This window comes from Mobula hypostoma, chromosome 6 (genome assembly GCF_963921235.1).
Source record: "Mobula hypostoma chromosome 6, sMobHyp1.1, whole genome shotgun sequence".
Classification (NCBI taxonomy): Eukaryota; Metazoa; Chordata; class Chondrichthyes; order Myliobatiformes; family Myliobatidae; genus Mobula; species Mobula hypostoma.
Genome location: NC_086102.1, coordinates 183,754,014 through 183,779,606, shown reverse-complemented (window position 1 = coordinate 183,779,606; position 25,593 = coordinate 183,754,014). Strand labels below are relative to the sequence as shown.

The window sequence follows — 25,593 nt, the reverse complement described above, 5'->3', positions numbered from 1 at the left end:
AGTGCAGCTCAATGGACCCAGGCAGATCAATGGATTGGCATGGATTGATTAGCCTTTGGGCCTTTTTTCTGTGCTGTCGTGTTCTATGAACCTATAAGCATGACTCCAGCACAGTGAAACTTTCTTGCTCCAATCTGATGTCCTTTCATTGGCATTGACTGTAAAAGAGATTGCTGTTTAATTTAATTTAAGCTATCCTATACCTTACTTTATCCAGATCTTTTTATCAATCTCTGCTCATAGGATTTAACAGTTTTTCATTCTCCTTATCAATTGATGCCTTAATCCCTTTCGAGTCATGGTCAATAACAGAATATCAACTGAAGATATTTGTGTGAATATTTCAAAGGAAAAAGGAAAAGTGGTCAAAGAAATCCCAATTATATTCACTTGAAAGACTGGGATGGAAACGTTCAGATCATACCTGTTGGTGTTGGTGCGGTCGTCACTGAAAAAGAGAAAATTATAAAATTTAATATGAAAGTATCAAATGCAGAATTTTAGACGTCGATGTGATTGTATCAAATGCAGAATAGTTCACAGTTAATGGTGCTGAAATGCGTCAAATGTTCTCCAGTGACAAGCTTCCGTCTTCTCTGATTGCCAGAGGATGTCAGAGAAGTTTCTCCAAAATAACCACTCTAATAACTTAACCGTCATCTCCCTCATACACATTGTAAAGTGACAAGAAAGCAATGAATTTTGTATTAATCATAAAGAAATTTTATCTCAGGTCACTTTCCTGCAATGGAAATCAACTGATTTTTTTTCTTGAATGAGCCAAACCTTGCATGCTGTAGTGATGGCTTCGCGGATTGGCACAACTTTCTAAATGATCTATCGCTCAAATCATTTGCATCTCACTATTTTTCCAAATCAAAGCGATCCTTGAAAATTCTGATCTAATTTAGTCCTGCTGTGGTACAAATTTTACGGTTATCGATCTGAATAAATGTTGGCTTCAGAACCGTTTGCTGTTGTAAACCTTACACAGCAACAGTGCCCAGTTTTGAGAAGTGCTTGTGAATTGGTCCTGGAATCCAAAACTTAGCTGGGAGTTCATTGTTTCCTAAGTAAATTCCACCGAAGACCAGGAAATATGAGAGAATTGTAGAGCCTTGTAATGTATTCATCTCTCAGTCAAAAATATTGCCCAGCCACTAGAGGGAATGGAAGTCAGAAGTGATTAAAATAATCCCTTCAATATGCATGTAGCTCAGTTGAGTACTATTTCTCTGAAATATTGTCAGAAAGCCAATATATTATAACACAGTATCTTCTAAAGGTAAGAATTGATATGCGAAAATATATTGAAATATCAAGTTCCGTTCACTTAATTTTCAATGACCAATAGCCATTTCACTGAAATTGTACAATCAGAATGAAAATTTATTGCTAATGCCTGTCATGTTATTTGTGCCATTAATTGTAAAAGAGATTGATGTACAATTTAGTTGAAGCTATTTTCTATTAGTATTGTCAAAGTACTCGTTATCTTAGGTAACTGAGCCAGTCTAATGTACTTAATACTCATAAAAGCATTTTCAGAAATAAATCACCTTCAAATCCCGTTAGTATCGCACGGTGCAAAGAGGATGCTTGAAAATCTGGCTGAGGTAGTGATCATGCTTTCGGCTTTAACACTGAAATGTTTAAGTTGAACATGAAGAGGAACAACTTCACTCAGAAGATAGTGAGAGTGATGAACAAGATGACAGCACAGGTGGTTGACGCGATTCTGATTTCAACATTGAAGTGAAATTTAGATAGGTACATGGATGGGAGTGCTATAGCATAGTGCAGCTCAATGGACCCAGGGAGATCAATGGATTGGCATGGATTGATCAGCCTTTGGGCCTTTTTTCTGTGCTGTCGTGTTCTATGAACCTGTAAGCATGACTCCAGCACAGTGAACCTTTCTCTCTCCAATCTGATGTCCTTTCATTGGCATTGACTGTAAAAGAGATTGCTGTTTAATTTAATTTAAGCTATCCTATACCTTACTTTATCCAGATCTTTTTATCAATCTCTGCTCATAGGATTTAACAGTTTTTCATTCTCCTTATCAATTGATGCCTTGAGAGTCATGGACAATAACAGAATATCAACTGAAGATATTTGTGTGAATATTTCAAAGGAAAAAGGAAAAGTGGTCAAAGAAATCCCAATTATATTCACTTGAAAGACTGGGATGGAAACGTTCAGATCATACCTGTTGGTGTTGGTGAGGTCGTCACTGAAAAAGAGAAAATTATAAAATTTAATATGAAACTATCAAATGCGGAATTTTAGACGTCGATGTGATTGTATCAAATGCAGAATAGTTCACAGTTAACGGTGCTGAAATGCGTCAAATGTTCTCCAGTGACAAGCTTCCGTCTTCTCTGATTGCCAGAGGATGTCAGAGAAGTTTCTCTAAAATAACCACTCTAATAACTTAACCTTCATCTCCCTCATACACATTGTAAAGTTACAAGAAAGCAACGAATTTTGTATTAACCATGAAGAAATTTTATCTCAGTTCATTTTCCTGCAATGGAAATCAACTGATTTTTTTTCTTCAATGAGCCAAACCTTACATGCTGTAGTAATGGCTTCGCGGATTGGCACAACTTACTGAATGATCTATCGCTCAAATCATTTGCATCTCACTATTTTTCCAAATCAAAGCGATCCTTGAAAATTCTGATCTAATTTAGTCCTGCTGTGGTACAAATTTTACGGTTATCGATCTGAATAAAAGTTGGCTTCAGAACCGTTTGCTGTTGTAAACTTTACACAGCAACAGTGCCCAATTTTGAGAAGTGCTTGTGAAGTGGTCCTGGAATCCAAAACTTAGCTGGGAGTTCATTGTTTCCTAAGTAAATTCCACCGAGGACCAGGAAATATGAGAGAATTGTAGAGCCTTGTAATGTATTCATCTCTCAGTCAAAAATATTGCCCAGCCACTAGAGGGAATGGAAGTCAGAACTGATTAAAATAATCCCTTCAATGTGCAGGGAGCTCAGTTGAGTACTATTTCTCTGAAATATTGTCAGAAAGCCAATACATAATAACAGAGTATCTTCTAAAGGTAAGAATTGATATGAGAAAATATATTGAAATATCAAGTTCCATTCACTTAATTTTCAATGACCAATAGCCATTTCACTGAAATTGTACAACTAGAATGAAAATTTATTGCTCCTGCCTGTCATGTTATTTGTGCCATTAATTGTAAAAGAGATTGATGTACAATTTAGTTGAAGCTATTTTCTATTAGTATTGTCAAAGTACTCGCTATCTTAGGTGACTGAGCCAGTCTAATGTACTTCATACTCATAAAAGCATTTTCAGAAATAAATCACCTTCAAATCCCGTTAGTATCGCACGGTGCAAAGAGGATGCTTGAAAATCTGGCTGAGGTGGTGATCATGCTTTCAGCTTTAACACTGAAATGTTTCAGTTGAACATGAAGAGGAACAACTTCACTCAGAAGATAGTGAGAGTGAGGAACAAGATGACAGCACAGGTGGTTGATGATTCTGATTTCAACATTGAAGTGAAATTTAGATAGGTACATGGATGGGAGTGCTATAGCATAGTGCAGCTCAATGGACCCAGGCAGATCAATGGATTGGCATGGATTGATCAGCCTTTGGGCCTTTTTTCTGTGCTGTCGTGTTCTATGAACCTATAAGCATGACTCCAGCACAGTGAAACTTTCTTGCTCCAATCTGATGTCCTTTCATTGGCATTGACTGTAAAAGAGATTGCTGTTTAATTTAATTTAAGCTATCCTATACCTTACTTTATCCAGATCTTTTTATCAATCTCTGCTCATAGGATTTAACAGTTTTTCATTCTCCTTATCAATTGATGCCTTAATCCCTTTAGAGTCATGGTCAATAACAGAATATCAACTGAAGATATTTGTGTGAAAGGAAAAAGGAAAAGTGGTCAAAGAAATCCCAATTATATTCACTTGAAAGACTGGGATGGAAACGTTCAGATCATACCTGTTGGTGTTGGTGAGGTCGTCACTGAAAAAGAGAAAATTAATAAATTTAATATGAAACTATCAAATGCAGAATTTTAGATGTCGATGTGATTGTATCAAATGCAGAATAGTTCACAGTTAACGGTGCTGAAATGCGTCAAATGTTCTCCAGTGACAAGCTACGTCTTCTCTGATTGCCAGAGGATGTCAGAGAAGTTTGTCCAAAATAACCACTCTAATAACTTAACCGTCATCTCCCTCATACACATTGTAAAGTGACAAGAAAGCAATGAATTTTGTATTAACGATAAAGAAATTTTATCTCAGGTCACTTTCCTGCAATGGAAATCAACTGATTTTTTTTCTTCAATGAGCCAAACCTTGCATGCTGTAGTGATGGCTTCGCGGATTGGCACAACTTTCTAAATGATCTATCGCTCAAATCGTTTGCATCTCACAATTTTTCCAAATCAAAGCGACGCTTGAAAATTCTGATCTAATTTAGTCCTGCTGTGGTACAAATTTTACGGTTATCGATCTGAATAAATGTTGGCTTCATAACCGTTTGCTGTTGTAAACCTTACACAGCAACAGTGCCCAATTTTGAGAAGTGCTTGTGAAGTGGTCCTGGAATCCAAAACTTAGCTGGGAGTTCATTGTTTCCTAAGTAAATTCCACCGAGGACCAGGAAATAGAAACATAGACATAGAAACATAGAAAATAGGTGCAGGAGGAGGCCATTCGGCCCTTTGAGCCTGCACCGCCATTTATTATGATCATGGCTGATCATCCAACTCAGAACCCAGCCTTCCCTCCATACCCCCTGACCCCTGTAGCCACAAGGGCCATATCTAACTTCCTTTTAAACATAGCTAATGAACTGGCCTCAACAGTTTGCTGTGGCAGAGAATTCCACAGATTCACCACTCTCTGTGTGAAGAAGTTTTTCCTAACCTCGGTCCTAAAAGGCTTCCCCTCTATCCTCAAACTGTGACCCCTCGTTCTGGACCTCCCCAACATCGGGAACAATCTTCCCGCATCTAGCCTGTCCAATCCCTTTAGGATCTTATACGTTTCAATCAGATCCCCCCTCAATCTTCTAAATTCCAACGAGTACAAGCCCAGTTCATCCAGTCTTTCTTCATATGAAAGACCTGCCATCCCAGGAATCAATCTGGTTAACCTTCTTTGTACTCCCTCTATGGCAAAGATGTCTTTCCTCAGATTAGGGGACCAAAACTGCACACAATACTCCAGGTGTGGTCTCACCAATGCCTTGTACAACTGCAGTAGGACCTCCCTGCTCCTGTACTCGAATCCTCTCGCTATAAATGCCAGCATACCGTTCGCCTTTTTCACCGCCTGCTGTACCTGCATGCCCACTTTCAATGACTGGTGTATAATGACACCCAGGTCTCGTTGCACCTCCCCTTTTCCTAATCGGCCACCATTCAGATAATAATCTGTTTTCCTATTTTTGCCACCAAAGTGGATAACTTCACATTTATCCACATTAAATTGCATCTGCCATGAGTTTGCCCACTCACCCGACCTATCCAAGTCACCCTGCATCCTCTTAGCATCCTCCTCACTGCTAACACTGCCACCAATATAAGAGAATTGTAGAGCCTTGTAATGTATTCATCTCTCAGTCAAAAATATTGCCCAGCCACTAGAGGGAATGGAAGTCAGAACTGATTAAAATAATCCCTTCAATGTGCATGTAGCTCAGTTGAGTACTATTTCTCTGAAATATTGTCAGAAAGCCAATACATAATAACAGAGTATCTTCTAAAGGTAAGAATTGATATGAGAAAATATATTGAAATATCAAGTTCCATTCACTTAATTTTCAATGACCAATAGCCATTTCACTGAAATTGTACAATCAGAATGAAAATTTATTGCTCCTGCCTGTCATGTTATTTGTGCCATTAATTGTAAAAGAGATTGATGTACAATTTAGTTGAAGCTATTTTCTATTAGTATTGTCAAAGTACTCGCTATCTTAGGTAACTGAGCCAGTCTAATGTACTTAATACTCATGAAAGCATTTTCAGAAATAAATCACCTTCAAATCCCGTTAGTATCGCACCGTGCAAAGAGGATGCTTGAAAATCTGGCTGAGGTAGTGATCATGCTTTCAGCTTTAACACTGAAATGTTTAAGTTGAACATGAAGAGGAACAACTTCACTCAGAAGATAGTGAGAGTGAGGAACAAGATGACAGCACAGGTGGTTGAGGTGATTCTGATTTCAACATTGAAGTGAAATTTAGATAGGTACATGGATGGGAGTGCTATAGCATAGTGCAGCTCAATGGACCCAGGCAGATCAATGGATTGGCATGGATTGATCAGCCTTTGGGCCTTTTTTCTGTGCTGTCGTGTTCTATGAACCTATAAGCATGACTCCAGCACAGTGAAACTTTCTTGCTCCAATCTGATGTCCTTTCATTGGCATTGACTGTAAAAGAGATTGCTGTTTAATTTAATTTAAGCTATCCTATACCTTACTTTATCCAGATCTTTTTATCAATCTCTGCTCATAGGATTTAACAGTTTTTCATTCTCCTTATCAATTGATGCCTTAATCCCTTTAGAGTCATGGTCAATAACAGAATATCAACTGAAGATATTTGTGTGAATATTTCAAAGGAAAAAGGAAAAGTGGTCAAAGAAATCCCAATTATATTCACTTGAAAGACTGGGATGGAAACGTTCAGATCATACCTGTTGGTGTTGGTGAGGTCGTCACTGAAAAAGAGAAAATTATAAAATTTAATATGAAACTATCAAATGCAGAATTTTAGACGTCGATGTGATTGTATCAAATGCAGAATAGTTCACAGTTAACGGTGCTGAAATGCGTCAAATGTTCTCCAGTGACAAGCTTCCGTCTTCTCTGATTGCCAGAGGATGTCAGAGAAGTTTCTCCAAAATAACCACTCTAATAACTTAACCTTCATCTCCCTCATACACATTGTAAAGTGACAAGAAAGCAATGAATTTTGTATTAACCATAAAGAAATTTTATCTCAGGTCACTTTCCTGCAATGGAAATCAACTGATTTTTTTTCTTCAATGAGCCAAACCTTGCATGCTGTAGTGATGGCTTCGCGGATTGGCACAACTTTCTAAATGATCTATCGCTCAAATCATTTGCATCTCACTATTTTTCCAAATCAAAGCGATCCTTGAAAATTCTGATCTAATTTAGTCCTGCTGTGGTACAAATTTTACGGTTATCGATCTGAATAAATGTTGGCTTCAGAACCGTTTGCTGTTGTAAACCTTACACAGCAACAGTGCCCAATTTTGAGAAGTGCTTGTGAAGTGGTCCTGGAATCCAAAACTTAGCTGGGAGTTCATTGTTTCCTAAGTAAATTCCACCGAGGACCAGGAAATATGAGAGAATTGTAGAGCCTTGTAATGTATTCATCTCTCAGTCAAAAATATTGCCCAGCCACTAGAGGGAATGGAAGTCAGAACTGATTAAAATAATCCCTTCAATGTGCATGTAGCTCAGTTGAGTACTATTTCTCTGAAATATTGTCAGAAAGCCAATATATTATAACAGAGTATCTTCTAAAGGTAAGAATTGATATGAGAAAATATATTGAAATATCAAGTTCCATTCACTTAATTTTCAATGACCAATAGCCATTTCACTGAAATTGTACAATCAGAATGAAAATTTATTGCTCCTGCCTGTCATGTTATTTGTGCCATTAATTGTAAAAGAGATTGATGTACAATTTAGTTGAAGCTATTTTCTATTAGTATTGTCAAAGTACTCGCTATCTTAGGTAACTGAGCCAGTCTAATGTACTTAATACTCATAAAAGCATTTTCAGAAATAAATCACCTTCAAATCCCGTTAGTATCGCACCGTGCAAAGAGGATGCTTGAAAATCTGGCTGAGGTAGTGATCATGCTTTCAGCTTTAACACTGAAATGTTTAAGTTGAACATGAAGAGGAACAACTTCACTCAGAAGATAGTGAGAGTGAGGAACAAGATGACAGCACAGGTGGTTGAGGTGATTCTGATTTCAACATTGAAGTGAAATTTAGATAGGTACATGGATGGGAGTGCTATAGCATAGTGCAGCTCAATGGACCCAGGCAGATCAATGGATTGGCATGGATTGATCAGCCTTTGGGCCTTTTTTCTGTGCTGTCGTGTTCTATGAACCTATAAGCATGACTCCAGCACAGTGAAACTTTCTTGCTCCAATCTGATGTCCTTTCATTGGCATTGACTGTAAAAGAGATTGCTGTTTAATTTAATTTAAGCTATCCTATACCTTACTTTATCCAGATCTTTTTATCAATCTCTGCTCATAGGATTTAACAGTTTTTCATTCTCCTTATCAATTGATGCCTTAATCCCTTTAGAGTCATGGTCAATAACAGAATATCAACTGAAGATATTTGTGTGAATATTTCAAAGGAAAAAGGAAAAGTGGTCAAAGAAATCCCAATTATATTCACTTGAAAGACTGGGATGGAAACGTTCAGATCATACCTGTTGGTGTTGGTGAGGTCGTCACTGAAAAAGAGAAAATTATAAAATTTAATATGAAACTATCAAATGCAGAATTTTAGACGTCGATGTGATTGTATCAAATGCAGAATAGTTCACAGTTAACGGTGCTGAAATGCGTCAAATGTTCTCCAGTGACAAGCTTCCGTCTTCTCTGATTGCCAGAGGATGTCAGAGAAGTTTCTCCAAAATAACCACTCTAATAACTTAACCTTCATCTCCCTCATACACATTGTAAAGTTACAAGAAAGCAATGAATTTTGTATTAACCATAAAGAAATTTTATCTCAGGTCACTTTCCTGCAATGGAAATCAACTGATTTTTTTTCTTCAATGAGCCAAACCTTGCATGCTGTAGTGATGGCTTCGCGGATTGGCACAACTTTCTAAATGATCTATCGCTCAAATCATTTGCATCTCACTATTTTTCCAAATCAAAGCGATCCTTGAAAATTCTGATCTAATTTAGTCCTGCTGTGGTACAAATTTTACGGTTATCGATCTGAATAAATGTTGGCTTCAGAACCGTTTGCTGTTGTAAACCTTACACAGCAACAGTGCCCAGTTTTGAGAAGTGCTTGTGAAGTGGTCCTGGAATCCAAAACTTAGCTGGGAGTTCATTGTTTCCTAAGTAAATTCCACCGAGGACCAGGAAATATGAGAGAATTGTAGAGCCTTGTAATGTATTCATCTCTCAGTCAAAAATATTGCCCAGCCACTAGAGGGAATGGAAGTCAGAACTGATTAAAATAATCCCTTCAATGTGCATGTAGCTCAGTTGAGTACTATTTCTCTGAAATATTGTCAGAAAGCCAATATATTATAACAGAGTATCTTCTAAAGGTAAGAATTGATATGAGAAAATATATTGAAATATCAAGTTCCATTCACTTAATTTTCAATGACCAATAGCCATTTCACTGAAATTGTACAATCAGAATGAAAATTTATTGCTCCTGCCTGTCATGTTATTTGTGCCATTAATTGTAAAAGAGATTGATGTACAATTTAGTTGAAGCTATTTTCTATTAGTATTGTCAAAGTACTCGTTATCTTAGGTAACTGAGCCAGTCTAATGTACTTAATACTCATAAAAGCATTTTCAGAAATAAATCACCTTCAAATCCCGTTAGTATCGCACCGTGCAAAGAGGATGCTTGAAAATCTGGCTGAGGTAGTGATCATGCTTTCAGCTTTAACACTGAAATGTTTAAGTTGAACATGAAGAGGAACAACTTCACTCAGAAGATAGTGAGAGTGAGGAACAAGATGACAGCACAGGTGGTTGAGGTGATTCTGATTTCAACATTGAAGTGAAATTTAGATAGGTACATGGATGGGAGTGCTATAGCATAGTGCAGCTCAATGGACCCAGGCAGATCAATGGATTGGCATGGATTGATCAGCCTTTGGGCCTTTTTTCTGTGCTGTCGTGTTCTATGAACCTATAAGCATGACTCCAGCACAGTGAAACTTTCTTGCTCCAATCTGATGTCCTTTCATTGGCATTGACTGTAAAAGAGATTGCTGTTTAATTTAATTTAAGCTATCCTATACCTTACTTTATCCAGATCTTTTTATCAATCTCTGCTCATAGGATTTAACAGTTTTTCATTCTCCTTATCAATTGATGCCTTAATCCCTTTAGAGTCATGGTCAATAACAGAATATCAACTGAAGATATTTGTGTGAATATTTCAAAGGAAAAAGGAAAAGTGGTCAAAGAAATCCCAATTATATTCACTTGAAAGACTGGGATGGAAACGTTCAGATCATACCTGTTGGTGTTGGTGAGGTCGTCACTGAAAAAGAGAAAATTATAAAATTTAATATGAAACTATCAAATGCAGAATTTTAGACGTCGATGTGATTGTATCAAATGCAGAATAGTTCACAGTTAACGGTGCTGAAATGCGTCAAATGTTCTCCAGTGACAAGCTTCCGTCTTCTCTGATTGCCAGAGGATGTCAGAGAAGTTTCTCCAAAATAACCACTCTAATAACTTAACCTTCATCTCCCTCATACACATTGTAAAGTTACAAGAAAGCAATGAATTTTGTATTAACCATAAAGAAATTTTATCTCAGGTCACTTTCCTGCAATGGAAATCAACTGATTTTTTTTCTTCAATGAGCCAAACCTTGCATGCTGTAGTGATGGCTTCGCGGATTGGCACAACTTTCTAAATGATCTATCGCTCAAATCATTTGCATCTCACTATTTTTCCAAATCAAAGCGATCCTTGAAAATTCTGATCTAATTTAGTCCTGCTGTGGTACAAATTTTACGGTTATCGATCTGAATAAATGTTGGCTTCAGAACCGTTTGCTGTTGTAAACCTTACACAGCAACAGTGCCCAATTTTGAGAAGTGCTTGTGAAGTGGTCCTGGAATCCAAAACTTAGCTGGGAGTTCATTGTTTCCTAAGTAACTTCCACCGAGGACCAGGAAATATGAGAGAATTGTAGAGCCTTGTAATGTATTCATCTCTCAGTCAAAAATATTGCCCAGCCACTAGAGGGAATGGAAGTCAGAACTGATTAAAATAATCCCTTCAATGTGCATGTAGCTCAGTTGAGCACTATTTCTCTGAAATATTGTCAGAAAGCCAATATATTATAACAGAGTATCTTCTAAAGGTAAGAATTGATATGAGAAAATATATTGAAATATCAAGTTCCATTCACTTAATTTTCAATGACCAATAGCCATTTCACTGAAATTGTACAACTAGAATGAAAATTTATTGCTCCTGCCTGTCATGTTATTTGTGCCATTAATTGTAAAAGAGATTGATGTACAATTTAGTTGAAGCTATTTTCTATTAGTATTGTCAAAGTACTCGCTATCTTAGGTAACTGAGCCAGTCTAATGTACTTAATACTCATAAAAGCATTTTCAGAAATAAATCACCTTCAAATCCCGTTAGTATCGCACCGTGCAAAGAGGATGCTTGAAAATCTGGCTGAGGTAGTGATCATGCTTTCAGCTTTAACACTGAAATGTTTAAGTTGAACATGAAGAGGAACAACTTCACTCAGAAGATAGTGAGAGTGAGGAACAAGATGACAGCACAGGTGGTTGAGGTGATTCTGATTTCAACATTGAAGTGAAATTTAGATAGGTACATGGATGGGAGTGCTATAGCATAGTGCAGCTCAATGGACCCAGGCAGATCAATGGATTGGCATGGATTGATCAGCCTTTGGGCCTTTTTTCTGTGCTGTCGTGTTCTATGAACCTATAAGCATGACTCCAGCACAGTGAAACTTTCTTGCTCCAATCTGATGTCCTTTCATTGGCATTGACTGTAAAAGAGATTGCTGTTTAATTTAATTTAAGCTATCCTATACCTTACTTTATCCAGATCTTTTTATCAATCTCTGCTCATAGGATTTAACAGTTTTTCATTCTCCTTATCAATTGATGCCTTAATCCCTTTAGAGTCATGGTCAATAACAGAATATCAACTGAAGATATTTGTGTGAATATTTCAAAGGAAAAAGGAAAAGTGGTCAAAGAAATCCCAATTATATTCACTTGAAAGACTGGGATGGAAACGTTCAGATCATACCTGTTGGTGTTGGTGAGGTCGTCACTGAAAAAGAGAAAATTATAAAATTTAATATGAAACTATCAAATGCAGAATTTTAGACGTCGATGTGATTGTATCAAATGCAGAATAGTTCACAGTTAACGGTGCTGAAATGCGTCAAATGTTCTCCAGTGACAAGCTTCCGTCTTCTCTGATTGCCAGAGGATGTCAGAGAAGTTTCTCCAAAATAACCACTCTAATAACTTAACCTTCATCTCCCTCATACACATTGTAAAGTTACAAGAAAGCAATGAATTTTGTATTAACCATAAAGAAATTTTATCTCAGGTCACTTTCCTGCAATGGAAATCAACTGATTTTTTTTCTTCAATGAGCCAAACCTTGCATGCTGTAGTGATGGCTTCGCGGATTGGCACAACTTTCTAAATGATCTATCGCTCAAATCATTTGCATCTCACTATTTTTCCAAATCAAAGCGATCCTTGAAAATTCTGATCTAATTTAGTCCTGCTGTGGTACAAATTTTACGGTTATCGATCTGAATAAATGTTGGCTTCAGAACCGTTTGCTGTTGTAAACCTTACACAGCAACAGTGCCCAGTTTTGAGAAGTGCTTGTGAAGTGGTCCTGGAATCCAAAACTTAGCTGGGAGTTCATTGTTTCCTAAGTAAATTCCACCGAGGACCAGGAAATATGAGAGAATTGTAGAGCCTTGTAATGTATTCATCTCTCAGTCAAAAATATTGCCCAGCCACTAGAGGGAATGGAAGTCAGAACTGATTAAAATAATCCCTTCAATGTGCATGTAGCTCAGTTGAGTACTATTTCTCTGAAATATTGTCAGAAAGCCAATATATTATAACAGAGTATCTTCTAAAGGTAAGAATTGATATGAGAAAATATATTGAAATATCAAGTTCCATTCACTTAATTTTCAATGACCAATAGCCATTTCACTGAAATTGTACAATCAGAATGAAATTTATTGCTCCTGCCTGTCATGTTATTTGTGCCATTAATTGTAAAAGAGATTGATGTACAATTTAGTTGAAGCTATTTTCTATTAGTATTGTCAAAGTACTCGTTATCTTAGGTAACTGAGCCAGTCTAATGTACTTAATACTCATAAAAGCATTTTCAGAAATAAATCACCTTCAAATCCCGTTAGTATCGCACCGTGCAAAGAGGATGCTTGAAAATCTGGCTGAGGTAGTGATCATGCTTTCAGGTTTAACACTGAAATGTTTAAGTTGAACATGAAGAGGAACAACTTCACTCAGAAGATAGTGAGAGTGAGGAACAAGATGACAGCACAGGTGGTTGACGTGATTCTGATTTCAACATTGAAGTGAAATTTAGATAGGTACATGGATGGGAGTGCTATAGCATAGTGCAGCTCAATGGACCCAGGCAGATCAATGGATTGGCATGGATTGATCAGCCTTTGGGCCTTTTTTCTGTGCTGTCGTGTTCTATGAACCTATAAGCATGACTCCAGCACAGTGAAACTTTCTTGCTCCAATCTGATGTCCTTTCATTGGCATTGACTGTAAAAGAGATTGCTGTTTAATTTAATTTAAGCTATCCTATACCTTACTTTATCCAGATCTTTTTATCAATCTCTGCTCATAGGATTTAACAGTTTTTCATTCTCCTTATCAATTGATGCCTTAATCCCTTTAGAGTCATGGTCAATAACAGAATATCAACTGAAGATATTTGTGTGAATATTTCAAAGGAAAAAGGAAAAGTGGTCAAAGAAATCCCAATTATATTCACTTGAAAGACTGGGATGGAAACGTTCAGATCATACCTGTTGGTGTTGGTGAGGTCGTCACTGAAAAAGAGAAAATTATAAAATTTAATATGAAACTATCAAATGCAGAATTTTAGACGTCGATGTGATTGTATCAAATGCAGAATAGTTCACAGTTAATGGTGCTGAAATGCGTCAAATGTTCTCCAGTGACAAGCTTCCGTCTTCTCTGATTGCCAGAGGATGTCAGAGAAGTTTCTCCAAAATAACCACTCTAATAACTTAACCTTCATCTCCCTCATACACATTGTAAAGTTGCAAGAAAGCAATGAATTTTGTATTAACCATAAAGAAATTTTATCTCAGGTCACTTTCCTGCAATGGAAATTAACTGATTTTTTTTCTTCAATGAGCCAAACCTTGCATGCTGTAGTGATGGCTTCGCGGATTGGCACAACTTTCTAAATGATCTATCGCTCAAATTATTTGCATCTCACTATTTTTCCAAATCAAAGCGATCCTTGAAAATTCTGATCTAATTTAGTCCTGCTGTGGTACAAATTTTACGGTTATCGATCTGAATAAATGTTGGCTTCAGAACCTTTTGCTGTTGTAAACCTTACACATCAACATTGCCCAGTTTTGAGAAGTGCTTGTGAAGTGGTCCTGGAATCCAAAACTTAGCTGGGAGTTCATTGTTTCCTAAGTAAATTCCACCGAGGACCAGGAAATATGAGAGAATTGTAGAGCCTTGTAATGTATTCATCTCTCAGTCAAAAATATTGCCCAGCCACTAGAGGGAATGGAAGTCAGAACTGATTAAAATAATCCCTTCAATGTGCATGTAGCTCAGTTGAGTACTATTTCTCTGAAATATTGTCAGAAAGCCAATATATTATAACAGAGTATCTTCTAAAGGTAAGAATTGATATGAGAAAATATATTGAAATATCAAGTTCCATTCACTTAATTTTCAATGACCAATAGCCATTTCACTGAAATTGTACAATCAGAATGAAAATTTATTGCTCCTGCCTGTCATGTTATTTGTGCCATTAATTGTAAAAGAGATTGATGTACAATTTAGTTGAAGCTATTTTCTATTAGTATTGTCAAAGTACTCGTTATCTTAGGTAACTGAGCCAGTCTAATGTACTTAATACTCATAAAAGCATTTTCAGAAATAAATCACCTTCAAATCCCGTTAGTATCGCACCGTGCAAAGAGGATGCTTGAAAATCTGGCTGAGGTAGTGATCATGCTTTCAGCTTTAACACTGAAATGTTTAAGTTGAACATGAAGAGGAACAACTTCACTCAGAAGATAGTGAGAGTGAGGAACAAGATGACAGCACAGGTGGTTGAGGTGATTCTGATTTCAACATTGAAGTGAAATTTAGATAGGTACATGGATGGGAGTGCTATAGCATAGTGCAGCTCAATGGACCCAGGCAGATCAATGGATTGGCATGGATTGATCAGCCTTTGGGCCTTTTTTCTGTGCTGTCGTGTTCTATGAACCTATAAGCATGACTCCAGCACAGTGAAACTTTCTTGCTCCAATCTGATGTCCTTTCATTGGCATTGACTGTAAAAGAGATTGCTGTTTAATTTAATTTAAGCTATCCTATACCTTACTTTATCCAGATCTTTTTATCAATCTCTGCTCATAGGATTTAACAGTTTTTCATTCTCCTTATCAATTGATGCCTTAATCCCTTTAGAGTCATGGTCAATAACAGAATATCAACTGAAGATATTTGTGTGAATATTTCAAAGGAAAAAGGAAAAGTGGTCAAAGAAATCCCAATTATATTCACTTGAAAGACTGGGATGGAAACGTTCAGATCATACCTGTTGGTGTTGGTGAGGTCGTCACTGAAAAAGAGAAAATTATAAAATTTAATATGAAACTATCAAATGCAGAATTTTAGACGTCGATGTGATTGTATCAAATGCAGAATAGTTCACAGTTAATGGTGCTGAAATGCGTCAAATGTTCTCCAGTGACAAGCTTCCGTCTTCTCTGATTGCCAGAGGATGTCAGAGAAGTTTCTCCAAAATAACCACTCTAATAACTTAACCTTCATCTCCCTCATACACATTGTAAAGTTACAAGAAAGCAATGAATTTTGTATTAACCATAAAGAAATTTTATCTCAGGTCACTTTCCTGCAATGGAAATCAACTGATTTTTTTTCTTCAATGAGCCAAACCTTGCATGCTGTAGTGATGGCTTCGCGGATTGGCACAACTTTCTAAATGATCTATCGCTCAAATCATTTGCATCTCACTATTTTTCCAAATCAAAGCGATCCTTGAAAATTCTGATCTAATTTAGTCCTGCTGTGGTACAAATTTTACGGTTATCGATCTGAATAAATGTTGGCTTCAGAACCGTTTGCTGTTGTAAACCTTACACAGCAACAGTGCCCAGTTTTGAGAAGTGCTTGTGAAGTGGTCCTGGAATCCAAAACTTAGCTGGGAGTTCATTGTTTCCTAAGTAAATTCCACCGAGGACCAGGAAATATGAGAGAATTGTAGAGCCTTGTAATGTATTCATCTCTCAGTCAAAAATATTGCCCAGCCACTAGAGGGAATGGAAGTCAGAACTGATTAAAATAATCCCTTCAATGTGCATGTAGCTCAGTTGAGTACTATTTCTCTGAAATATTGTCAGAAAGCCAATATATTATAACAGAGTATCTTCTAAAGGTAAGAATTGATATGAGAAAATATATTGAAATATCAAGTTCCATTCACTTAATTTTCAATGACCAATAGCCATTTCACTGAAATTGTACAATCAGAATGAAAATTTATTGCTCCTGCCTGTCATGTTATTTGTGCCATTAATTGTAAAAGAGATTGATGTACAATTTAGTTGAAGCTATTTTCTATTAGTATTGTCAAAGTACTCGTTATCTTAGGTAACTGAGCCAGTCTAATGTACTTAATACTCATAAAAGCATTTTCAGAAATAAATCACCTTCAAATCCCGTTAGTATCGCACCGTGCAAAGAGGATGCTTGAAAATCTGGCTGAGGTAGTGATCATGCTTTCAGCTTTAACACTGAAATGTTTAAGTTGAACATGAAGAGGAACAACTTCACTCAGAAGATAGTGAGAGTGAGGAACAAGATGACAGCACAGGTGGTTGAGGTGATTCTGATTTCAACATTGAAGTGAAATTTAGATAGGTACATGGATGGGAGTGCTATAGCATAGTGCAGCTCAATGGACCCAGGCAGATCAATGGATTGGCATGGATTGATCAGCCTTTGGGCCTTTTTTCTGTGCTGTCGTGTTCTATGAACCTATAAGCATGACTCCAGCACAGTGAAACTTTCTTGCTCCAATCTGATGTATTTTCATTGGTATTGACTGTAAAAGAGATTGCTGTTTAATTTAATTTAAGCTATCCTATCCCTTACTTTATCCAGATCTTTTTATCAATCTCTGCTCACAGGATTTAACAGTTTTTCATTCTCCTTATCAATTGATGCCTTAATCCCTTTAGAGTCATGGTCAATAACAGAATATCAACTGAAGATATTTGTGTGTATATTTCAAAGGAAAAGGAAAAAGGAAAAGTGGTCAAAGAAATCCCAATTATATTCACTCGAAAGACTGGGATGGAAACGTTCAGATCATACCTGTTGGTGTTGGTGAGGTCGTCACTGAAAAAGAGAAAATTATAAAATTTAATATGAAACTATCCAATGCAGAATTTAAGATGTCGATGTGATTGTATCAAATGCAGAATAGTTCACAGTTAATGGTGCTGAAATGCGTCAAATGTTCTCCAGTGACAAGCTTCCATCTGCTCTGATTGACAGAGGATGTCAGAGAAGTTTCTCCAAAATAACCACTCTAATAACTTAACCTTCATCTCCCTCATACACATTGTAAAGTTACAAGAAAGCAATGAATTTTGTATTAACCATAAAGAAATTTTATCTCAGGTCACTTTCCTGCAATGGAAATCAACTGATTTTTTTTCTTCAATGAGCCAAACCTTGCATGCTGTAGTAATGGCTTCGCAGATTGGCACAACTTACTGAATGATCTATCGCTCAAATCATTTGCATCTCACTATTTTCCCAAGTCAAAGCGATCCTTGAAAATTCTGATCTAATTTAGTCCTGCTGTGGTACAAATTTTATGGTTATCGATCTGAATAAATGTTGGCTTCAGAACCGTTTGCTGTTGTAAACCTTAAACAGCAACATTGCCCAGTTTTGAGAAGTGCTTGTGAATTGGTCCTGGAATCCAAAACTTAGCTGGGAGTTCATTGTTTCCTAAGTAAATTCCACCGAGGACCAGGAAATATGAGAGAATTGTAGAGCCTTGTAATGTATTCATCTCTCAGTCAAAAATATTGCCCAGCCACTAGAGGGAATGGAAGTCAGAACTGATTAAAATAATCCCTTCAATGTGCATGTAGCTCAGTTGAGCACTATTTCTCTGAAATATTGTCAGAAAGCCAATATATTATAACAGAGTATCTTCTAAAGGTAAGAATTGATATGAGAAAATATATTGAAATATCAAGTTCCATTCACTTAATTTTCAATGACCAATAGCCATTTCACTGAAATTGTACAATCAGAATGCAAATTTATTGCTCCTGCCTGTCATGTTATTTGTGCCATTAATTGTAAAAGTGATTGATGTACAATTTAGTTGAAGCTATTTTCTATTAGTATTGTCAAAGTACTCGTTATCTTAGGTAACTGAGCCAGTCTAATGTACTTAAGACTCATAAAAGCATTTTCAGAAATAAATCACCTTCAAATCCCGTTAGTATCGCACCGTGCAAAGAGGATGCTTGAAAATCTGGCTGAGGTAGTGATCATGCTTTCAGCTTTAACACTGAAATGTTTAAGTTGAACATGAAGAGGAACAACTTCACTCAGAAGATAGTGAGAGTGAGGAACAAGATGACAGCACAGGTGGTTGAGGTGATTCTGATTTCAACATTGAAGTGAAATTTAGATAGGTACATGGATGGGAGTGCTATAGCATAGTGCAGCTCAATGGACCCAGGCAGATCAATGGATTGGCATGGATTGATCAGCCTTTGGGCCTTTTTTCTGTGCTGTCGTGTTCTATGAACCTATAAGCATGACTCCAGCACAGTGAAACTTTCTTGCTCCAATCTGATGTCCTTTCATTGGCATTGACTGTAAAAGAGATTGCTGTTTAATTTAATTTAAGCTATCCTATACCTTACTTTATCCAGATCTTTTTATCAATCTCTGCTCATAGGATTTAACAGTTTTTCATTCTCCTTATCAATTGATGCCTTAATCCCTTTAGAGTCATGGTCAATAACAGAATATCAACTGAAGATATTTGTGTGAATATTTCAAAGGAAAAAGGAAAAGTGGTCAAAGAAATCCCAATTATATTCACTTGAAAGACTGGGATGGAAACGTTCAGATCATACCTGTTGGTGTTGGTGAGGTCGTCACTGAAAAAGAGAAAATTATAAAATTTAATATGAAACTATCAAATGCAGAATTTTAGACGTCGATGTGATTGTATCAAATGCAGAATAGTTCACAGTTAACGGTGCTGAAATGCGTCAAATGTTCTCCAGTGACAAGCTTCCGTCTTCTCTGATTGCCAGAGGATGTCAGAGAAGTTTCTCCAAAATAACCACTCTAATAACTTAACCTTCATCTCCCTCATACACATTGTAAAGTTACAAGAAAGCAATGAATTTTGTATTAACCATAAAGAAATTTTATCTCAGGTCACTTTCCTGCAATGGAAATCAACTGATTTTTTTTCTTCAATGAGCCAAACCTTGCATGCTGTAGTGATGGCTTCGCAGATTGGCACAACTTTCTAAATGATCTATCGCTCAAATCATTTGCATCTCACTATTTTTCCAAATCAAAGCGATCCTTGAAAATTCTGATCTAATTTAGTCCTGCTGTGGTACAAATTTTACGGTTATCGATCTGAATAAATGTTGGCTTCAGAACCGTTTGCTGTTGTAAACCTTACACAGCAACAGTGCCCAGTTTTGAGAAGTGCTTGTGAATTGGTCCTGGAATCCAAAACTTAGCTGGGAGTTCATTGTTTCCTAAGTAAATTCCACCGAGGACCAGGAAATATGAGAGAATTGTAGAGCCTTGTAATGTATTCATCTCTCAGTCAAAAATATTGCCCAGCCACTAGAGGGAATGGAAGTCAGAACTGATTAAAATAATCCCTTCAATGTGCATGTAGCTCAGTTGAGTACTATTTCTCTGAAATATTGTCAGAAAGCCAATATATTATAACAGAGTATCTTCTAAAGGTAAGAATTGATATGAGAAAATATATTGAAATATCAAGTTCCATTCACTTAATTTTCAATGACCAATAGCCATTTCACTGAAATTGTACAATCAGAATGAAAATTTATTGCTCCTGCCTGTCATGTTATTTGTGCCATTAATTGTAAAAGAGATTGATGTACAATTTAGTTGAAGCTATTTTCTATTAGTATTGTCAAAGTACTCGTTATCTTAGGTAACTGAGCCAGTCTAATGTACTTAATACTCATAAAAGCATTTTCAGAAATAAATCACCTTCAAATCCCGTTAGTATCGCACCGTGCAAAGAGGATGCTTGAAAATCTGGCTGAGGTAGTGATCATGCTTTCAGCTTTAACACTGAAATGTTTAAGTTGAACATGAAGAGGAACAACTTCACTCAGAAGATAGTGAGAGTGAGGAACAAGATGACAGCACAGGTGGTTGAGGTGATTCTGATTTCAACATTGAAGTGAAATTTAGATAGGTACATGGATGGGAGTGCTATAGCATAGTGCAGCTCAATGGACCCAGGCAGATCAATGGATTGGCATGGATTGATCAGCCTTTGGGCCTTTTTTCTGTGCTGTCGTGTTCTATGAACCTATAAGCATGACTCCAGCACAGTGAAACTTTCTTGCTCCAATCTGATGTCCTTTCATTGGCATTGACTGTAAAAGAGATTGCTGTTTAATTTAATTTAAGCTATCCTATACCTTACTTTATCCAGATCTTTTTATCAATCTCTGCTCATAGGATTTAACAGTTTTTCATTCTCCTTATCAATTGATGCCTTAATCCCTTTAGAGTCATGGTCAATAACAGAATATCAACTGAAGATATTTGTGTGAATATTTCAAAGGAAAAAGGAAAAGTGGTCAAAGAAATCCCAATTATATTCACTTGAAAGACTGGGATGGAAACGTTCAGATCATACCTGTTGGTGTTGGTGAGGTCGTCACTGAAAAAGAGAAAATTATAAAATTTAATATGAAACTATCAAATGCAGAATTTTAGACGTCGATGTGATTGTATCAAATGCAGAATAGTTCACAGTTAACGGTGCTGAAATGCGTCAAATGTTCTCCAGTGACAAGCTTCCGTCTTCTCTGATTGCCAGAGGATGTCAGAGAAGTTTCTCCAAAATAACCACTCTAATAACTTAACCTTCATCTCCCTCATACACATTGTAAAGTTACAAGAAAGCAATGAATTTTGTATTAACCATAAAGAAATTTTATCTCAGGTCACTTTCCTGCAATGGAAATCAACTGATTTTTTTTCTTCAATGAGCCAAACCTTGCATGCTGTAGTGATGGCTTCGCGGATTGGCACAACTTTCTAAATGATCTATCGCTCAAATTATTTGCATCTCACTATTTTTCCAAATCAAAGCGATCCTTGAAAATTCTGATCTAATTTAGTCCTGCTGTGGTACAAATTTTACGGTTATCGATCTGAATAAATGTTGGCTTCAGAACCTTTTGCTGTTGTAAACCTTACACATCAACATTGCCCAGTTTTGAGAAGTGCTTGTGAAGTGGTCCTGGAATCCAAAACTTAGCTGGGAGTTCATTGTTTCCTAAGTAAATTCCACCGAGGACCAGGAAATATGAGAGAATTGTAGAGCCTTGTAATGTATTCATCTCTCAGTCAAAAATATTGCCCAGCCACGAGAGAGAATGGAAGTCAGAACTGATTAAAATAATCCCTCCAATGTGCAGGGAGCTCAGTTGAGTACTATTTCTCGGAAATATCGTCAGAAAGGAAATATTTTATCTCAAATTATATCAGACTATCTTCTAAAAGTTAGAATTGATGTGAGGAAATATATTGAAATATCAAGTTCAATTTACTTAATTTCCAATGACCAATAGCCATTTCACTGAAATTGATATAATCAGAACGAACATTTATTGCTCTTACTTGTTATGTTATTTGTGCCTTTGACTGTGAAAGAGATTGATGTACAATTTAGTTGAAGCTATTTTCTATTAGTAATGTCCAAATACTCATGTTATCTTAGATAACTGACCCATTCTAATGTACTTAATCCTCATGAAAGCATTTTCAGAAATAAATCACCTTCAAATCCCATTAATATCGCACAGTGCAAAGAGGATGCTTGAAAATCTGGCTGAGCTAGTGATGATGGTTTCATGGTTAAAGTTGAAATGTTTAAGGTGAACATGAAGAGGAACAACTTCACTCAGAAGATAGTGAGAGTGAGGAACAAGATGACAGCACAGGTGGTTGACGTGATTCTGATTTCAACATTGAAGTGAAATTTAGATAGGTACATGGATGGGAGTGCTATAGCATAGTGTAGCTCAATGGACCCAGGCAGATCAATGGATTGGCATGGATTGATCAGCCTTTGGGACTTTTTTCTGTGCTGTCGTGTTCTATGAACCTATAAGCATGACTCCAGCACAGTGAAACTTTCTTGCTCCAATCTGATGTATTTTCATTGGTATTGACTGTAAAAGAGATTGCTGTTTAATTTAATTTAAGCTATCCTATCCCTTACTTTATCCAGATCTTTTTATCAATCTCTGCTCACAGGATTTAACAGTTTTTCATTCTCCTTATCAATTGATGCCTTGAGAGTCATGGACAATAACAGAATTTCAACTGAAGATATGTGAGTGTATATTTCAAAGGAAAAGGAAAAAGGAAAAGTGGTCAAAGAAATCCCAATTATATTCACTCGAAAGACTGGGATGGAAACGTTCAGATCATACCTGTTGGTGTTGGTGAGGTCGTCACTGAAAAAGAGAAAATTATAAAATTTAATATGAAACTATCCAATGCAGAATTTAAGACGTCGATGTGATTGTATCAAATGCAGAATAGTTCACAGTTAATGGTGCTGAAATGCGTCAAATGTTCTCCAGTGACAAGCTTCCATCTGCTCTGATTGACAGAGGATGTCAGAGAAGTTTCTCCAAAATAACCACTCTAATAACTTAACCTTCATCTCCCTCATACACATTGTAAAGTTACAAGAAAGCAATGAATTTTGTATTAACCATAAAGAAATTTTATCTCAGGTCACTTTACTGCAATGGAAATCATCTGATACTTTTTCTTCAATGAGCCAAACCTTGCATGCTGTAGTAATGGCTTCGCGGATTGGCACAACTTACTGAATGATCTATCGCTCAAATCATTTGCATCTCACTATTTTCCCAAGTCAAAGCGATCCTTGAAAATTCTGATCTAATTTAGTCCTGCTGTGGTACAAATTTTATGGTTATCGATCTGAATAAATGTTGGCTTCAGAACCGTTTGCTGTTGTAAACCTTAAACAGCAACATTGCCCAGTTTTGAGAAGTGCTTGTGAATTGGTCCTGGAATCCAAAACTTAGCTGGGAGTTCATTGTTTCCTAAGTAAATTCCACCGAGGACCAGGAAATATGAGAGAATTGTAGAGCCTTGTAAAGTATTCATCTCTCAGTCAAAAATATTGCCCAGCCACTAGAGGGAATGGCAGTCAGAACTGATTAAAATAATCCCTTCAATGTGCATGTAGCTCAGTTGAGTACTATTTCTCTGAAATATTGTCAGAAAGCCAATATATTATAACAGAGTATCTTCTAAAGGTAAGAATTGATATGAGAAAATATATTGAAATATCAAGTTCCATTCACTTAATTTTCAATGACCAATAGCCATTTCACTGAAATTGTACAACTGGAATGAAAATTTATTGCTCCTGCCTGTCATGTTATTTGTGCCATTAATTGTAAAAGAGATTGATGTACAATTTAGTTGAAGCTATTTTCTATTAGTATTGTCAAAGTACTCGCTATCTTAGGTAACTGAGCCAGTCTAATGTACTTAATACTCATGAAAGCATTTTCAGAAATAAATCACCTTCAAATCCCGTTAGTATCGCACCGTGCAAAGAGGATGCTTGAAAATCTGGCTGAGGTAGTGATCATGCTTTCAGCTTTAACACTGAAATGTTTAAGTTGAACATGAAGAGGAACAACTTCACTCAGAAGATAGTGAGAGTGAGGAACAAGATGACAGCACAGGTGGTTGAGGTGATTCTGATTTCAACATTGAAGTGAAATTTAGATAGGTACATGGATGGGAGTGCTATAGCATAGTGCAGCTCAATGGACCCAGGCAGATCAATGGATTGGCATGGATTGATCAGCCTTTGGGCCTTTTTTCTGTGCTGTCGTGTTCTATGAACCTATAAGCATGACTCCAGCACAGTGAAACTTTCTTGCTCCAATCTGATGTCCTTTCATTGGCATTGACTGTAAAAGAGATTGCTGTTTAATTTAATTTAAGCTATCCTATACCTTACTTTATCCAGATCTTTTTATCAATCTCTGCTCATAGGATTTAACAGTTTTTCATTCTCCTTATCAATTGATGCCTTAATCCCTTTAGAGTCATGGTCAATAACAGAATATCAACTGAAGATATTTGTGTGAATATTTCAAAGGAAAAAGGAAAAGTGGTCAAAGTAATCCCAATTATATTCACTTGAAAGACTGGGATGGAAACGTTCAGATCATACCTGTTGGTGTTGGTGAGGTCGTCACTGAAAAAGAGAAAATTATAAAATTTAATATGAAACTATCGAATGCAGAATTTCAGACGTCGATGTGATTGTATCAAATGCAGAATAGTTCACAGTTAACGGTGCTGAAATGCGTCAAATGTTCTCCAGTGACAAGCTTCCGTCTTCTCTGATTGCCAGAGGATGTCAGGGAAGTTTCTCCAAAATAACCACTCTAATAACTTAACCTTCATCTCCCTCATACACATTGTAAAGTTACAAGAAAGCAATGAATTTTGTATTAACCATAAAGAAATTTTATCTCAGGTCTCTTTCCTACAATGGAAATCAACTGATTTTTTTTCTTCAATGAGTCAAACGTTGCATGCTGTAGTGAGGGCTTCGCAGATTGGCACAACTTTCTAAATGATCTATCGCTCAAATCATTTGCATCTCACTATTTTTCCAAATCAAAGCGATCCTTGAAAATTCTGATCTAATTTAGTCCTGCTGTTGTACAAATTTTACAGTTATCGATCTGAATAAATGTTGGCTTCAGAACCGTTTGCTGTTGTAAACCTTACACAGCAACAGTGCCCAGTTTTGAGAAGTGCTTGTGAAGTGGTCCTGGAATCCAAAACTTAGCTGGGAGTTCATTGTTTCCTAAGTAAATTCCACCGAGGACCAGGAAATATGAGAGAATTGTAGAGCCTTGTAATGTATTCATCTCTCAGTCAAAAATATTGCCCAGCCACTCGAGGGAATGGAAGTCAGAACTGATTAAAATAATCCCTTCAATATGCATGCAGCTCAGTTGAGTACTATTTCTCTGAAATATTGTCAGAAAGCCAATATATTATAACAGAGTATCTTCTAAAGGTAAGAATTGATATGAGAAAATATATTGAAATATCAAGTTCCATT

The 25,593-nt window shown here is 36.6% G+C and overlaps 1 protein-coding gene across 5 annotated transcripts in view; it reads right to left on the bottom strand.

Moving 5' to 3' along the window:
- Positions 1-2,214: 2,214 nt before the first annotated feature.
- The window catches only part of heg1 (heart development protein with EGF-like domains 1), a 126,472-nt gene continuing 103,093 nt past the window's right edge, over positions 2,215-25,593 (bottom strand). For 2 of the 5 annotated variants that reach the window (XR_010018465.1, XR_010018469.1), the window contains 2 exons: positions 24,688-24,711; positions 8,508-8,531 (listed from right to left, as the gene is read on the bottom strand). The gene's annotated coding sequence lies outside the window, so the exon portion shown is untranslated. Of the gene's footprint in view, positions 2,237-3,998; positions 4,023-6,714; positions 6,736-8,507; positions 8,532-19,288; positions 19,313-24,687; positions 24,712-25,593 lie in introns of those variants that run through there. The other 3 variants (XR_010018466.1, XR_010018468.1, XR_010018467.1) reach the window with 3 other exon arrangements.